An 18,855-nucleotide genomic window follows, 5' to 3' on the forward strand; every position below is an offset into this window, starting at 1 on the left:
ATTACTACACAGAACACTTTCACATAATGTGGACTTCTATAATGACCAAGGTGTTCTGTAAGCGGATTTGGTAATAAATTGCATTCCAGGTAATAATTTTTCTGGTAATCCTGTGACAGTCAGATTAGGCAGCTTTAATTGCATTACATGAAATTGTGATACTTGAGAGGCATGTTTGTGTACAGTACATAAACTAGACATCAGTCACACCTTAAGTGGTAGGCATGGGAATAAAACCCAATGGCTGTGACTGCAAGGGACATCTGCAAAAATTGTAAAATTGACAGCAGCAGCTTAGTACAGATATGCAAGGAATACAGCCATTTTGGGTATATGTCGACAGATATATTTAGGAATCAACAATGCTGCTTAACACTTTGTTGGTATTGCTGATAAGTGTCTGTGAAATGTAACTACAATCATATCTGCTAATAACATGGGCTACTTCACCCATATACCCTTTGTTCCTGGAGTGGGAGAAAAAGACAGAATTATGTGACTGAATTCATTTTGCATTCTAGAACTATTACAGTGCTATACTTGACTGCAGTGACAGTAGAACACACATGCATGGGATACAGCCATACTGCATTTATTAAATCAGATTTCTGTAGGAATCAACAATGCTGCTTAACACTTTATTGGTACTGCTGATAAATGTCTGTGAAGGCCACACAATATCTGCATATAAAGTGAGCTACCTCATCCATATAATTTTATTACCTGAAGTAGGAGGAACAGAGAGCATGATGCGACTGATATTGGCCTGCAGACAGCCTTGGACCATACTGTGAGTTAAACAATACAGTTTGTAGGCCATTAGTTTTGCACTCTACAACTATTATAGTGTTACACTTGACTGCAGCAACCTTACCATAAACAAGCATTGCATACAGCTCTACTGCAATGGCTATGACAACACAATCCTGCTGTGCACCATTTTGCTTACTGTTATTGGTATTTTTATTGTTTATTGCAATACAGTTGTTATTGTTAATGTATTGCACTACAGCTCTAATTGCCCTTTTATTGCACTACAGTTCTACTTGCTCATGTATTGTACTACAGTTTTTATTGTGTATACCTTATTGCAGTAAATGCTTTACTCTTTCTTGCTTATTGCACTACAGTTAGCATAATAAATCCTTATATACTACACTCACAGGTCAACCTGGCCAGGCACTCAACATTTCGAGCCTTCTCAGCTGCAGCTGTTGGGAGAGAAGCATACCATTATGCATACCAGTTTTGCAGACATTCATCTTGCATATTGGTAAAACAGTGGAAAACATGGCTACATTTTGTGTGCCATTCCCAGCTCTCGCTTCTTGGACCCAGGTGTCCAAGGTTCCCCTCTTTCTCCTCTTCAGGTCATCATAATGGTGAAGCCACTGCTCATCTGTGTGGAGGATACCAGTAACACTGGTGAATTCCATTGCCAACTGATCCCAGGCCTCCACCTTACACTCCAAGCCATGGAAACCACACTACAGCAGGCTGGGTTCATGATTTTTTATCAGGAGCTCAAGAAAGACCCTGGACTCCTGATCACCCCTTCTATGCACCCAAAAGCATGCCCCGTCACCAGCACCACCTGCCATATCACCAATTGATCATACTCCAAAGACTGCTGCAGAATTCATGCCTATTGTGCCTAATATAGGTTGTTTTCCCATCCTTACATGTCATTCAGTAACATTCAAAAAAGCACTGTGTTGCTTAGTACTGTGCAGACCAGGTAAGTAGAGCTAAGCAATGCAAAAACTCTCACAACTGTGGTTTTAGCTAAGCTTAGCATCATGTACACAACAGTAGCTGAAAGCATATTTAGACAGTATTCAGCACAGTGCAGCAGTGCCATATTTCATAAATTTGTTTTTAAAATTAAGCATATATAATAAATTAAATTACAGACATCTTATCACTGCTACAGACTACAGACTTAAACTCAGGATCTACTAAGCATTAGGCTGTATCTCTACCCATTTAGCTACTTGGATATTAAGAAACCTAGCATACCTTCACATATACTACTGAGCTACCTGTTAGTGTTGCTAAACACCATGACACGCTGCACAAACGTGCTTAAATAGATCCAGACATAAATAATTAATTACATCCGGTTTCTATTTTTAGATGCCTAGCAACTGTCAGCTATCTATATATATGAGTGCTGCTTGGCTCTGCAGTGCTCTGTGCTGCACTGTACAAACAGCTAGTTAAAAAAAACAGAAAAAAAATTTAAATAAGAAAAATATGTACTTATGATAATTAATGACATCTGGTTTCTATGCAGGTGTCAGCTGTAAATATGTGAGCACAGCTTGGCATTGCTGTGCTCAGGCCGTGTCATGCAAAAATACAAAAATGGAAAAATATGAAAATAAAATATTGCATATTTGAACCAATTCATAGCATTTCAACAGTAGTGGGGAGCAGTACAAGGGGCCTCATCCTGTACGCACCCACAACAAGTAGCTTCTACACTTCTCCATACACTGATTAAATATCCCTGTTCCTATGCTCTCCCTTGGCAGAGTGGCATCATTAATATGCATGGCGTGCTGCTGAGGGGGGGGGGGTCATGGCCATGTACATGGATTCATTCCATGTAGGCATTAGACGGTGCCTACATGGATTTTATTAAATCCTGGGGAGCATCTTTTTTGAATGTTCATCTCAAGGGATTGACATCATGAAATCTGAGGTGGCATGGTACAGTTTTATTGTAACATTTGATTTCACAATCTCCACATATTTTCATTCTTCCTGTATGACATCATCTTTTTGATAAACCTGCACAAGAACATTGTACCAATTGGTTAATGATAGTTATAGAACTATAGGCTGTATAAAAAGATTTATAGCCTAGGAAATCAAAAATAATGAAGTCATTGTTTACTAGTTATATTAGACCCAAACTTGAGTATGGAATAAAAATATGGAAACCGTATAAGAAAACAAGCATGAGTAAACTGGAAAGAGTACAGCACAAATATACCAAGGGCATCCATGGATGTGAAAATTTAAGTTATTATGAAAGACTAAAGTATCTGAACTTGTACAGTGTCTCATAGATATCTAAGAGGAGATCTTATTCAGGTATATAGGGCATTTAGAGACAACTACCTCTGGGAATGTTTGGGGTTATCAAAAGGTACTAGAGAATCATCATACATCCTATGTAGAAGATTCTATAGGAATGAGAAGTGTACTAATTGGTTCTCTGACAGAGTAGCAGATGCATGGAGCAGACGACCACATAAAATTAAAGCAAGTACTAGTTTAGATATTTTTAAGAACAGCCTGGACACTTATGGGAACAAGTGTTTTGGTATATTGGCAAGATAGAAGGATATTAATGCCCGTGCGTGAAACATTTGTATGTAGGTATGTATGTATGTTATGTATGTATGCATGTATTGTAGCTTTTCATGAGATGGAGTTTCAGAGATACCTTTTTTTGAACTCTAGCATACAAATTTTATTTATATATTTATCTATTCTTTGTTTACCCAGTTAGTCCCACTAGGCTATACTACTAGGGGAAAATTTGGCCAGGGCATATAGGAACTTCCCCTATTCATTATTGTTGTGAGTGGCACCCATTTTGGAGGAGCACTTCTTGTTTGCATTCCAAGTGCAGAAGCAGCTCAGAGAAACAGGTAGGCAGATGGAGAGAAAAGGACATGATAGACCAGTGAATGAAATGAAGAAAAAAGCAAATATTGAGACTGGAGAATGTGTGTAGCATTGTGAGGTTATGTTTCAGAGAAACCTGTTTGATGGAGATTTTTCAGCAAATGATAGATATATAATTACAACCCTCCAGCTGGGAGGGTTGCTGGATGATTTACTTAAAAAAACTGATGGTGCAGTTAGCCAGAAAATGAAGGAGATGTTTCCTGAGGGACATTAAGAAGCAAATACAAAATGAAGATGCAGGGACAATCCTGAAGAATAGTGGTAAGATGGAAAAGAAAACATGCAGAGAAAGTGAAAGAAGGCAAAAGTGGAGTAGCAGAAAAGAAGGCATAACAAAATGAAAAACAAAAGTGTGTGGTAAGCATTCAAAGTAAAGAACAGAAAGAAATGGACAGGCATGAAGTGTGGGAAAATTTAAAAGTTCATTTGGGTATAAAAGCACATGAGTTTAGAGTATTTATTCTTATTAACAAAGAACCATTTTTATATTTGAACCTGTTTTTTCAATGTAAATTTTTCTTGGAGAATATGAAGAAAGAAAAACTGTAATCCATAGAATATTTATCTGATAAAAGCATTTAACAGGTAGACAAAAAATAAGATTTATGTACAATTTCAAACAGAGGTATAAAGAGACACTTTGAAAGGACATTTGAAAACTTTAAGCAAAGAAGTATTGGACATTGTAAAAAGTTTATGACAAAAGGGGTTTATGGACTGGTGGCTGGGGCTATACTATTGTGTCAAAATAGAAAGCGAAAACATTTCACATATACCAAGCATGATAAATGTGGAGGGGAATAGGGGTGTTGTAAAATACTGGTGGCAAGCCCAAACATGTTTTTCTGTGGAAAAGTAGGGCATTTGATAAGTAACTGTGACAAACGAAAATGTTATATTTATGGGGAAATGGGACATGATGCAAATAAATGTGAATTGAAATGTTATAAATATAACAAAATTGGGCATTTATGGCTGGACTGCAAAAAATGAAGATAAGAGTAAGGAAAAAGAAAGAGAAGAATATGAACAAAGAGAAGAAATTTTGGAGGTAGTAGAAACAAAAGAAAGAATAGATGAGAAAAAAGTAAAGAAGACATACAAGAAGGTTTTAAAATAAGTAATGAAGAAGACACAAACTGGATGAAAAGTATATATACAGTTAAAGATTGGGTCTTGGTATAATGGTATAATGGTTAAGATGTTTGACTCATATGACACAAGTTACAGTGTTTGATTCTCACCTTTGGGAAGGAATTTTGTTAGGCTTAGAATGGCCTGTCAAGAAAGTTAGCTTAGTAATTAGCTATGAACTTATGAAACCATGACTGTAAGGAAAAGAGAAAATGAAAATTTTAGAGTGCTTTCCATAAATGTGAAAAGTATTAAGAATATTCCATGGTGGTGCAGCGGTAGCGTTGTTGCCTCACAGCAAGAGGTTCTCCCGTTAGTTTCTTGGCTGGAGTGAGGGGAGTGCCTTCTGTGTGGAGTCTGCATGTCCTCCCCGCGGTTGGGTGGGCATTTGAAAGACATGCATAAATGGGCGTGCCTTCATTGAAGGTTGAACATCGAGCTGGCACCTTGGCGTTTGTGAAAATCTACTGCCAGTCATTAGCAGACCAGAGTTCCGATGTGGCGACCCCTAACCAGGAAAAGCCGAAAGACAACAACAACATTAAGAATATAGTTAAAAGAATATGAATTCTGGAGTAGTATAATACATGTGGTAGAGATGCCATTATATTAGAAGACACATGATTTTTAACAAATGGAGAAAGATTACAAACAGAGAAACTATGGGGAGGAAAGATAATCTGGAATTTGGGATGAGCCATGTTCAAGAATAGCCATATTCTGTAGAAAAACAGTAGAGCTATTAGATGTAACTTTAGCAAAAATGGGAATATTAACCATTGTAGATTTAAAATGGAAAGAACAAGTATATAGAATTATAACATTATATGCTTATACTATTTGTAATGGAAGAGAAAGCTTATGTCATCAGATTTTAGACTAGGTAATGATAAATATGTATATTATAATAACAGGATATTTTCAATGTGATTTAAGAGACAATAGTAAAAAGAAATAATATAAAAAAAATTTAGCAATTATAAGATGTGGTAATTTAAACTCTGAGACAAAAATTCATGAACTTACAAAAGAGGGATGTATACAACTGAAACAGATTATTTTATTGTGTCAGATAGTTTAGTTATAGGAAAAGGGGAAGTAGTTGAAACAGGATTTTCTGATCACCTTGCAATACGGCTAGAGATAAAGGAAAACAAGGAATATATAAAATAGGCAAAGGAATAAAAAAGATAAATATGAAAGCATGAAATAAAAAAGGAAAGCGATTAGTAAAACAATTATGGAAATATCATATTAGTATGCGAACATTTTATAACAATTTGTCTGAATGGTGGATGATTTTTAAGAAAAATACAAAAAGTGTTTTACAGTGGCAATATGATGCGAGAAAAGTAGGGTAAAATATAAAAGAACATAAAATGATACATTGGAAGATTCAGAACATAATGATAGAAAGGACTTTGACAAAGGAAAATAATGATATTAAAGAAATCAAGAAAAAATGCAAGAACTGTTATATAAGCAAAGATAGTTTTTCAAGGAAAAAGAGAAGCATCAAGTTACTTACACAGATTAGTAAAGGAAGATGGTATTGTAATGAGAGAAATCAAAAATATAAAATGAGAAACAGAAAGAACTTAGGAAGAGATAATGCATAGTGTAATACAATATGTACAAGAAATATTTAAAGGAAAAAGAAGGTAGTGAGAAAACATAGAAAGTAAAAAGTTAACAGAAAAAGAGAATAAAGAGCTGGAAAAGGAGATTTTGTTAAATGAGCTAGATGAAATACTATAACAAGAAAACATAGATTTGGCTGTAGGCCCAGATGGAATACGGTATGAAATGTATAAAAATTTAAGGGATTGGCAAAATAAAATTTTGAATGAATGTTTAAACGATGGTTTTATTTATAAAGAATTATGTACTGAAATACTTAAATTCATATGGAGGAAGGAAGATAGAAGATAATTAAAAAACTGGTGATCAAAAGTACTGAATAATAATGATTATAAGATCTTTATGAAAATAATACAAATGAGATTTGAAACTAAAATGTAAAATATTATGGAAGATTGCATATATAGTATAAAGTGGAAAGGGTGTCAAGAATTATTAATGATAGAGAAATTATGGATGATATTATGAATAGAAGAAGGAAAAATCATGATAGGAGACCTTAGTAAGGCATTTGAGACAATTGGACATGAAATCATATGGTTAATAATGAAAGTACATAATAGTGAAAAAGTTAGGAAATTATGTTTGTCAACATATAGTAATAATACAGTACAAATACCTGTGAATGGCTAATTAAGCCAAGAGGTACATATGAAGAGTGGTATAAGACAGGGATGTCCAATGAACTGTATACTCTTTGCATGAGTTATGAATGTGATAACTCATGCAAAGTATGTGAAATGAATTGCAAAATGAAGGAGGTGGGTATATGTAAAGGGTTAAGAATTCAATTTTTTTTCAACATATGCAGATGATATAATAATTGCAAAAAAATGGATAAAAGAAATAATAATTTGCACAAATGAGTGTCTAGAGATGATAGGGATGGCTTTTAATAAAGGGAAAAGTAAAGGTTTAGGGGATGTAGTAAAATTAGGGGTATATATTTAACAATGAATTAAATTTCTGTATTAGGTATAACATTAAGTATAATTCAATGGGAAAAACAATAGAAAAAGTATCATTCAGAAAAATGCTTATTTGAAAATTCCATTCTCTTGGGAAAAATAGCATAGTTAGCAATTGTATTTATGCTGCCAACAGTATTTGAACATTAATTATTGCAGACAATGTTTTCGTTTATATGGGTTCTAGATTAAACACAGTAAAAAGTGAAGTTTTGTATGTAAATAAAGAAAAAAAGAGGTTCAGAGTTAATTAACCTAGTTGTACATGCTGCCTCATTAAATTTGTAAAAAGTGTTAAAGTAAATAAAAGATTAGTAGTAAAACTGTATAAATATAAGTATAGTAAATTTGGGAGTATGGTAAAAAAGAGTAAAAGAGAAAAAGAGTGCATAAATGAAGAAATAAAATGTTACCAAGAAAAAATATTTTTGTGGAAAATAAAAACTGGTGACAGAGACAAAGATAGAAAAGTATCATATAATAATGTAATAATAAAACATTACTATGTAAAATTGTGGGAAAATCAAACAGATGAAAACATTAAAGCTATAAAAATAAGGGCCAAATTGTATAATCAGAAAGAAGAATCTTAATATTTTTTGTGGAGGCTGGTAATAGATAAATCACCAGTAAAAGGAAATATGCCATATAAAAAGAAAAGTGATAGAATATGTTTACATTCTCAAGAAGAAGAAACTCTGTAACATATGTTTTTAAAATGTAAAAGAGAAAAAAGGTTATGGGGAAACTATGTAAAGAAGATTTTTTTTCAAAGATATAAAAGAAGTGGATAAAATAAACATGGACATGATGGATATTATAAGAATAGAATAAAACATATGTTAAAAGAAGTTATTTTATGTTATGCAGGATATATGTAATGAAAGAATAAATGAAATTATTTTTAATGGGAAATGGATTTTAGCAACAATATTAAGGAAATTCAGATTATGATTATGGAAAAAGGAGTTGGGGTCTAACAGGAATGAATATTTAGTATGATTGCAAAGTTAATTATGAATATATGTAAACAGATGTATATATTTATATATTTGTACATATATAATATTTGTAAATATGTAAATATTTTGTAAATAAGAGTTATTTTGTATATATATATATATATATATATATATATATATATATATATATATATAAATAAAGGACCCCTACTCTTTATGATTGGTATTGTGGGATATTTTACCTCCCTCTTACTTACCACAAACTCCAGCAGCTAAGGCCTCAGTTTAGCATCTCATTTGAAGGACAAAACACTCAGGAGTACAGGACCTCCCTTAGGCTTCACTGCGTTCTATCCAGTCTGGGAAAAGAACCCATATCATTTATTGATAGTTTTGTGTTCACAGAAATGGAACTCACAAGTTACAGTTCTCATTCTTCTATTGTGGAACCATAGTAAAGTTATGAGGAAATGTTCACCAAATTAAAAGTAGTTTTGTAACTTTGGTAATTAATAATAGTCTAGGGCAGATATGTATTTTCAGTATTACTGTGCAACATGTTTAACAACAAAATTGAACAGTGAGAATGGCACATTACATAAGGTGATAAATCATAGATGCTGCACAGAAAAGTTGGGTTCATGGGGTTGAGAATTTGTGAAAGTATGATAAACTTTTCAAAGCCAATAGAAATATTTAAACGTAGAGCAATGTTCTCATAAATCAGCTGCATAATTAAAATGGAAAAAAATATCCCATCCAAGGAAGGAGGAAGGTCAGACTGCAGAATCATATAAGGCAGCTGTGGAGCTACGTGTAATGAGTGTTTGATCTTTAGTGAGAGGGTTGTGATAATGAGTAGGAAACAATCCTGAAGTGCTTTATATTATGAATATATATATATATATATATATATATATATATATATATATATATATATATATATATATATATATATCATATATATATATATATATATATATATATATATATATATATACATACATACATACATACACACATGCATATACTACAAAGAGAAATAAGTAGGGATTTTTTGTTATTCTTGTTGTTATGTAGTGATGTAACAATGGGAGCATGTATTGTTTGTCCATTTGAATATTTATTTCACTTTATTTTAGAACAATAGTTATAGTCTGGAATTTCTGTAGGTCAGCAGCATGTACCATTAAAATGTCATAGAAATATATTGAATAAACCTTCATTATTATGAGTTATCAGGTTTCATTTGCAGTAAAGAGTATTGTGTAATGTGGGGAAATATTCAGTTTTGTTTTCAGTGTTGCACATGCAATTCAGTTATCTTGAATGTGTACAGTGGGAGTTTATTTCTGCAGTGTTTTTTAAATGAAGTAGCAGGAATACCTTTAGTTACAGACAGTCAAAAATGTTTTGTGGTACAATTTGATTTGTGACTTCCTACATTATGCAGCCCAGACACACATAACAAAGGCAAATACTGGAGGTGGACTGCAGGAAGAAAGCAGAGTGTTACTCGTGCAAAGACAAGTCAACACAACAGTGATGCAAGAATAACAGCTGCTGTCCAAATTGTATATAACTTAAAGGGAAGTAAAATGTTTTATTTATTTCCTTTATGCTTATCAACCACTAATATTCATTTACTACTCTGACAAAAAAGCACAGGGGTAATCTTAGTTTGAGGTAAAACAGCCTTGACAGAACAATGTTTCCACCTGAGGAATATAAACATTTTCAAGCTTGTTGATACCACATTCGACTCTATGTGGAAGAAGAAAAATAAATATTATGAATCACTGTACTTTCCAAGCTGCTAAGTTTGTCATTCATCCAGTTTTTTATTTCACTTTATACAGTTTTTCTGTTCATCAGTTCATTCGTTTATGCAGATTTCTTGAGGGAAAGTAAAACATAGTATTAACTTAAAGTGAAATGAACATGCAAAGAAAAGCCAAACAAGCTCATGTTGCTGAACTGAATGCTAACCCTGAATGTTAGTAATGTATAGTTAAATACAGTTGATACAATTTACTACCCACTAGGGGGCTCAGTATACCGATGTATCTGAGCACCCCCACACACACGCACACAAATACACACACTCTGAAGCACAGCGGGGTCTATATCATATCATCGAATGTACTATTTAGCAAACGCTTATTAGTCGAACACTAAAAAGCGATAACACTAAATAGCGAACATTCATTTAAGTGAAACATTTTGCTGGTAAAAAACTGGTCAGTCATCATCGGGAATTTGCCCTCTTCCCCACTGCAGTGTGATCTCAGAGTTGGTATATTTAGTTAGGGGTGTGGGGGGGGGCATAGCCCTCCACTACGATGGGTGTTGTTTAGTAATGTTTTTCTGTGGATTGCTGGGTTGGCCAACTGTTTTTTAACTCAGTGAAATGTTTCACTTAAAAAAACATTTGCTATTTACTGTTCTTGCTTATTAGTGTTTGACTAATAAGTGTTCACTGAATAGTATGTTCGATGATATGATATAGTCCCAAGCACACCATATGAAATGTTTGGGATAAATAGAGACAGAGATATATGTAGATACGTGTGTGTGTGTGTGTGTGTGTGTGTGTGTGTGTGTGTGTGTGTGTGTGTGTGTTTGTGGGTGGGTATATATATATATATATATATATATATATATATATATATATATATATATATATATATCTACAAATACGCACAAGTACATTTTTTATACTACATTTTCTGCATCAAATGTCATTGAGCCCTCTATCTGGCAGTAACAAAAATAATTAAATGATTAAATCATCTTAGATATCTGAAACGGTTCTGAAACTGTGAAAGCCTGAAAGCTTTATGCAGAGTATAATTATTAGGGAAATTATACTGAGTCCTTCTGTCATGCAATACTTCTATTTTAGCAGTACTCACTTGGCATGCTTGTGTGTACTGCCTGAAACAACCTGAAGTTATTAGCCCCCATCTGTGTGTGTATAAAGGTAAGTGGAAATGTTAATGAACAGTGCATCCAGCTACTTTCCTGTTACAGTTGGCTGACTTACAGGGTTGGCTGCAGTTCAGCAGGCCTGTAATGCCTCAGGCATATGTCTCATGTTAACAAAAAAAGCCCTGACTGCATGATATAAACATTTCAGTGAAAATCACCATCTACTTTGTTGCCAATTCAGACCAGGTGCTGAATATATAATAAATAGGTAACATATGAAGCGAAAAGTAAAGATGTGTGTCATTTTTCCTTTGAAAGAATTCTGGTTTATCATTTTTAGGTTACAGTGTAAAACACAAACCTAAATAATCATAAGTTTTAAAACTGGAGTTAAGTCAGATCTTATATATCTGATGTTAATCACAACATAAGATTTTAAGTTTCAAGAAACATTCAATGTTCCCACTCCTCAATGGAACAGCATTCAGAAAATAACATTAGCTAGGTTCCAGTTTCCCAGGCTCAGATGTTGCCTCATCGCTGTCTTGCCCAAGAAAGTAATGTAGTGTAAGTGACATATTTAAGGTCTGCGTGTAAATTTGACTCAGTGATACTTCTTTTGTTACTCAAACACTCCAGTTAAAAAAAAATATTTACATGTGTATTTCAAAATGTGCTCAACAGGACTGCAGAGAAATGTATCTCATTCAAACCACACCATGTTCTATCAGCATGCTTCGGAAATTAAATGGTTAAGACAATGTTCCATTTTTTTTGACTAGTTAACAAAAATAACACAAACCACATTAAACTTTATTTTCTGGTTTCTAATTATTCTCATATTTCTGGAACACTAGTGTGCATATTTCTAATGTAGGCATACAAGTAAAGAAAAGCCCAGACTGTTCCGGGACATCTTGGCAGCTGTGCCAAGTCACAGCAGTAATGTCTTTATTCAGACACAAAAGAAGTCAGTTAGTTCATGCCCAGCCTTTTCCAAGTACCCGCATATGTGATCACAGGTCATTGTTTTTGGTAGGCCCTAAGGCTGGGGTTTTGGCTTGTTTCTAAACTGGAGAAAGCAGCTCATCCGATGCAGAATAAAAAGAAAAAAAATAAATGTCGCTGTCACACATCATGCTTAGTCTCTAAATAGCCATTTTGAAAACCATGGACAACAAAGACGTGTGTACTTGAATGGTTGCAGAGACAGAGAAGTTGGAATTTACTTTAACGATTCTCTGAATTTGCTGTAATTTTATTATGGATTTAATTCTGTGTCTTATTAGTTCCATTTTTTTCATTCTTTTGAAATGTCGACTTTCAGGAAGTCAGTATTTGGTGTGAAAAATGTTATTTTCAAAAGTGACTTCAAACTGCAGAGAGAGTTGGAGTTACAACTGTATAAAATTTTAACAGGTTTCATGAAGTGCAGATCACTGGAAAGTATTTTCTGGCTTCTTTCATGTCTTACGCTTTTCTATTTCTTTGACACTCTAGGGTCTGTAATGTTTTTAATATATAAACTGTTCCAGACTTTGCAGCCATTGTAATTGTTTACATGTCATAAACTGCTGATGATCTGCTGTTTTGTTGTTTTGGCTGCCTGCTGTTAGTGAATCTAAACACGATTATGTTTACTTAGTGAAGAGGGCTTCAATGTAGCTTGCTATAAACTGTGTCTATTCATAATAATTTTAGGTTTTCAAAAGTAGGTGTGTTTCTTATCATTTATTACATAAGGGTCCTAATTTTATTTATTTTTTAAATTATATCTTCTTCTCTTTGTGTCTATCTATCACACACACACACACACACACACACACACACACATACATTCACCCTTCCCTAAAGCATGGGTTTATAATCTCAAAAATTAGCTACCTTCTCTACAGCTCTCAATCTCTGCTTAGCACTGTCATATCTTTTTAAATTATGACCAGACCACCATGACAAAAAGCTTGTCGATGGTTTCTAACAGTTATATATGCCAGTGTCTTCACTGAACCAAATTACTGAGTTCTTTGATTTCTAAAGTTACAAATGCCATTTCTAGCAGAAATACAGGAATGAATGCATTCTCTTTATTTTATTTATTTTATTTTTGTTTGCAGGGGTGAGTACTGTTTCATAATGTGCAATTGTAGGCTCAGTCAAATATATGCAAGGTACAGAGGACTATGCTTGGGTCTGATCATAATCAAGTTATTATGCATTTGCGACATGACTGCCAATATCTTAATTTACCTAAAGAGTGAGATGTAAGAGAAAATGTAACAGATATAGAAAAGATGTGGGGGAAAGGGGGCTAAAAGGAATAACTAGTTAAAATACTAAAGGAAAAGAACAAGAGAAAAAAGAAATAAAAGCTACACAAAATGTAGAGTAGTTCAAAATGTGCTCACAGGAGGAGGAGAAAGGAGGGATATGCAGGGGTGGGAATTGGGAGAAGAATTACAAACTGTAACAGATGCAACATTTGAAAGTTTTGGTGATGTGGCCAGAGCTGCAGCAGCTTCATTCCCATGCTTGAGAAGAAGTAGAACTAAGTTCTGAAAGTAAGCTAGGGCATTAACTCATTAAGACTGGGAAGGAGATTCCCAAAACTTAAGGCTAGCATTGAGAAGCTGTAGTAAGTACAATGCAGTGGTTTTGTTTTGAATATTTGTAAATGAGCAGCTTTTAGATTATACTCCTAAGGTTGTAGGGTATGATTTAATGGTGAGTTCCACAGCTAGACGTGGACTAAGTTTCCAAACATAAGTCTGAACAAAAATAGACAATAATAAGAGGCCTGCACTTTGCAGTTTGCTTAATGACATCTTAGTTTTTGGACAGCACAGTGGTGAAGCAATAGTGTTGTTGTCTCACAGCAAGAGGTTTTCTGGTTCGATTCTCAGCTGGAGTGCCTTCTGTGGGGAGTCTGCATGTCCTCCCTGTGTTTGTGTGGTTTTCTTCCCACATTACAAAGACATGCATCTGGAGCATTTCTCCCCAGAGCCTCTGCTGAAAATTGGCTTCATTCCAAGTTGGATTTTCCCAGTTAACAAATTGGGGAATCGGTGATGAATTTGGAAATTTTATTGGAGATGGTCTGCAGAGCTTTATTATTTTTGAGTGATGCTGTGGCAAGTAATGGAAGGCCATATTCATGATGAACCAAAAGAGTATCCTTCACTATGGCAGATCTTGTAGCAAGCAAAGTTTTAAGACCAGAACAGTATGCAGATAATTCTGCTTAATTTTTTCAGTGAAAAATTTAATGATCGTGACTTGGCCTCACCAAATGCCTTTTCTTTTCAAAAATTGTTAAGATTATTAATACCTAGGTTAGTAGGAATCTTAGTGAGCTGTGGATGTGTACCAAACAGGATTTTTTGTTTGTTTTAGTGGTATTTTGAAATAACTTATTTTTAATCTATCTGCATCTTTAATTGGGTTTTGCAATAAGTAGCATACAAATAAATGTAGCAAAACATGTACCTGATTTTTAAAGCATAATACAGGACATGCATTGGTACTTTCTACTACTGCGGAGTCCCTTTCAGCTACATTGAAAGGAATGCACATACGTTTTATAACACATCAGTGACATACATACATGAATATGTGAAAATATACAGGAATACTTACAAACACACATGTATACATGCATAGCAAATTTTATTTAATGATTAGAATTTGATTACCAAGGAAGCCACTGAACTCAATACTCCTTTTTCAGACCCAGAATGGATTGTAAAACAAGATAACAATGAGTCACAGGACTATCTTTGATGCAGATGTTTATTGTCCTGCTATATTGCAAGCTTGCTGTCACAGCATCATCCTGTGCTGCTATATTAGATACTTGATGTGGCTGATTGTTTACTGTCCTGCCGTATTGCAGCCTTATTGTGACTGGATCTCATGCCTTGCTGCATTACTGTAATTATTACTGTGGCATCATAGGTTACTGCAGATGCCTCAAGTACTTATTTGTGACACTCAACCTATAGTACCCAATGTTAAATGTAAAATTCCAATTGTTGTATTACCTATCTCATAGAATATAGTGATATTTTGGGGTTGCACTAAGCATCATGTAAAGTCTTGGAAAGAACTGTCCCTATGGTTTTCGGATTATTGAGCTGATGTGCCAATGCTCACTGCTGAGTCATACACTAATAATTGGAGCTGCACTCATCACCATAATGTAGTATTCCTGACTGTTGCTCAGGAAACTCTAATGCTGTGGACTCATTATGCATTGACTGATTTATTGTGCTATGGCAAGCAAGCCTACTATTTAGCTGATCATTAAAATACTATAGGACATTGTGCTATTATTACTGTTGAGCTGTATTGTGATGTACTGTATTGAGTACTTCTGTTTTGTATGTATCATATTGAACTGCATTGTGCTACACTGTACTGAAGCTACAACATCCTATAGTATCCTACAACTGCTTTCACTGTCCCCTAATATATCATATAGCTACTATACCCCATTGCACAGGCTTTACTCTATTTACACTGCTTTGCTGACCCTTTATTTTATATTGTACAGCACCTCTTCTCTCCTAGCTAGAGAAAGGGTCACCAAATTCCAAAACAGCATATAACATGTACTACCTGACAGTCTAGATCAACTGTGGGTGCTTAGCCTGTCTCTGCCCAGAGCCATATCTAGGGAGGGGCAAATATTTTGGCTGTGAAGAAATCATGGATTCATAATTGAATGCCGATACTCCATTTATGGTTGTGCATACAGTTAGATGGTAGCTGTATTTAAGTGTAGCTACAGCTGCTACAGGTATAGAAGACATAGAAGATATTTTTAATCCTCAACTTTGGACTTTTTATGGTGCTGAATTTTAGTTTGAGGGTGGTGCAAGCTTTGGGAACTCCCTGCCTCTACCTCATTTAGCACCAGCCTTCTAGTGCTGGGCACCCAAGGACAGCATATAAACTGCCAGATGCTGATTGACAACCATTTTATATTAACCCAGAATGAGTCCATATGCCAAACATGCAAATCCTTGCTATTACTGGAGGCAAACCTTAACACACAAACCAGGTATCAGGGCTTATACTGACACCACACCTACACATTGCAAGACAAACATAAGACTGTCCTATGTTGAGGTACTCCAAATATCACTTCCAAAATCACAGAGACGTCCTAGGCATGGCACTGTTGATAAATGCATAGTATTTAATTCTTTGTTAAACACTGACACCTATTCCAAAGCACTTATAGCTTTTTCCACCACTACAGACAATAGTCACTAGACTGGTTTAGCAAGCAATTCAAGCTACAACATCAGGCCATTCACCTTGATAATATAATTATTATAGGTGAGTCTATAGTTCAGTACACAAATGCACAACTCACAAGGCTAGCCAAAGACAGGCAATATCCACCTGAGTATCAGGTGTAAGAGTTGCCATATCACCAGGGTAGTCAGGTTCCTTCAACCTAAATATGAATATGGCATAGGCATTATCCATGTGGTTCAAAATAACTTGGCATGCACCTCTTAAACTAGTCTGGAGCAGCATCCTACCATCACCAAGGATGATGACACAATATAAGCAAAAGTTGACCAACTTTAATAATTGGCTAACATTTTGGTGCCGTTTTTGAGAGGCAGATGGGAGACAGTCCTGCCTGTTTCACTACCTCATATGGTCTTTTGTTTATCTGCCAAGACGTTTTCTACCCTCAGAGTACACTTACTGGCAATATCAGTCTACCCAGGCTACAAGCCTAATATCTAAAACTTCCAATCTAGACAATATCAGTGTACTTCTGCTCAGAACTGTGAGCCCCAAAATGAAAATTTCATTCTTTGAGGCCTTTAAAAATCTGAAAAAAATGTGGCTATTAGTGTTGGCAGTGAAACTTGGTTCCAGAAAAGTAAAAACAGTCCCTTTTTACCTGTCTTCCAAGCTTGACACACATTTAGGCCTGCAAGTACAGATAGCAGTGGTGATGGCATGCCGGTCTTTATCCGAAAAGCTATCGCCTTTTGACAAAGACAATGACCATGAGCTCATTCATATCACTGTAGTGGTAAACAAGACCTCATCACATTTTGGCTATCATGACCAGCTATAGAACCCCATTCATGTAACTTGCAAATCATAAAGCCTATCTTAATAAACTACACTCCCTCATAATAAATCTGAATATCAACTTTTTAGGGGGCTTTAACTACCCTTCCATAAATTTGCATGCTGCCACCTCTACAAATGAGTTTGCTCAATATTTCATTGTCTTTATTTTTGCAAACCTTCTTGATGAAATAATACCCCCCACTGTGATACCAGCATACCTGTTCTTGCCCTCTCAAATACAGCTACATCTGTTTCTTGCCTGTTTTCATAATCTCACTAATCAAATTAAATCACCACACTGTGTTTTTACTTTACAATCCCAGCAGAACTCAACAATCAATGCAAACACCTGTAGAGATTTCATCAATGCCAATTTCCTTGCACTTGATGAGTACTTGAGATTGTACAACAATTCCCCATCACACAATGATCATATGGCACACGTGTATGTGTATATATGTATATATATATATATATATATATATATATATATATATATATATATATATATATATATATATATATCTAGATTCACTTTAGAAGCTTGAAAGCCCATAACACTGAAATTCAAAACATTGATACCAAAATCTTGAAAATTCAAAACACTGAAAATTCAAAACATTGAATCCCATAACATTGAAAATACATATTAAACCAACATTTCATATATTCCAACACAACTACATGCTGAAACAAATAAAAAAACAAACCATATTACACTTTTCCAGCTATAAGCAGGGGGCAAGCCCCGTTGTACCTCCTGTGTGGCTGCACCCCCTCCACACACCCACTGCTACTTAAAAATATCTACTCTTGAGATCGCACTACACAGAACAAAATGGCAAACATACCATTCTGCCCTTCATGACTGCATGTTTAAATTGTAAAAAAAAATATCCTTAACCTTCTCTTAGAAACAGTACTTTACTGTTAATACATTACACATTACTATATATCTCTCTCTGCTACTTACCGGGGTTTCATAGGTAATCTCAGTCATATTCCCTTCTTACTTGCTATACTACAACATAACTACTACTACAACATAACACATTTTAGTGTAATGTAGTGCAATCTCAGAGTTGATATATTTAAGTAGCAGGGGGTGTGCGGGGCTGTGCGGGGGTGCAGAGGGGCTTGCTTATAGTTGGAGAAGTGTAATATGGTTTATTTTTTATTTGTTTCATTATGTAGTTCTGCTGGAATATAATACATGTTACTTTTCTATCTATTTTCAATGTTATGGAATTCAATGTTGTGAATTTTCAGTGTTTTGAATTTTCAAGCTTTTGGTCTCAATGTTTTGAATTTCAATGTTATGGGCTTTCAAGCTTCTAAAGTGAATCCACACATACATACTACCATCTCAACTCTTGCAGACTTGCAGACAGGCTCATGTTCTAGTTCGCCTC

This window comes from Protopterus annectens, chromosome 2.part0, assembly GCF_019279795.1.
Source record: "Protopterus annectens isolate FY-2018-M chromosome 2.part0, PAN1.0, whole genome shotgun sequence".
In the NCBI taxonomy this organism is placed as follows: domain Eukaryota; kingdom Metazoa; phylum Chordata; order Ceratodontiformes; family Protopteridae; genus Protopterus; species Protopterus annectens.